General features: G+C 47.3%; 1 non-coding gene across 1 annotated transcript; it reads left to right on the top strand.

Moving 5' to 3' along the window:
* Window positions 1–422: 422 nt before the first annotated feature.
* trnaw-cca (transfer RNA tryptophan (anticodon CCA)) lies at window positions 423–494 on the top strand. Its single transcript has one exon. It is a non-coding gene; the product is annotated as a tRNA-Trp (tRNA).
* The last annotated feature ends 204 nt before the right edge of the window (window positions 495–698 follow it).

Raw genomic sequence — 698 nt, forward strand, 5'->3', positions numbered from 1 at the left:
GTCTGTCAGTGTCTTTGACTCTGTTCTCGCCATTTCCTGTGTGGAGCTTTAGGCTAAAGTAGCAGCTGCCGCTAATCGTGGAGCTGCTCCGAGTTGACGCAGCAGGTTGACGTGACGTGAGTGACAGGACAGTTGTCCAATCACACTCCACCAAATAAACAGAGACTGTAATATCGTAAAGTTTGTGCCCTCAGCCCGAAGTGAAATCAATCAATCAATCAAAATCATTTTTAAATAGTAATAATAACGGTCTGTGCTGGGGGGTGGGGCACCAGTGGCCGCTAGGGGGGGCACGGCCCTCAAATGCCCCACCTTGCCGCCGACACCGATGACAACACGGCTACATCAGACTTCTGTCTTCACATAGAGATGTTCAACTGGAATGAAATGTGACATCACTGGCACTACAGCAGCTAGACTTAGACTCTGTGGCGCAACGGTAGCGCGTCTGACTCCAGATCAGAAGGTTGCGTGTTCAAATCACGTCAGGGTCATTAGATTTCTTGATTACTTTGGCAATTTTGTGCAGCAAAACAGCAGAGATTGTGCTAGCCTCTGACAGACAGATGTCCTATTAGATTATGTTAAAGAGCTGTATATGTGCACTCGCTATGATTTGAGAAAACCATGTCGAAATAGATCAGTTGGGAGAGAGTTAGACTGAAGATCTAAAGGTCCCTGGTTCAACCCCAGGTTTC

The sequence above is a fragment of the Boleophthalmus pectinirostris genome, unplaced genomic scaffold (assembly GCF_026225935.1).
Source record: "Boleophthalmus pectinirostris isolate CB_2022bp ecotype Guang Dong unplaced genomic scaffold, ASM2622593v1 HiC_scaffold_17, whole genome shotgun sequence".
Classification (NCBI taxonomy): Eukaryota; Metazoa; Chordata; class Actinopteri; order Gobiiformes; family Gobiidae; genus Boleophthalmus; species Boleophthalmus pectinirostris.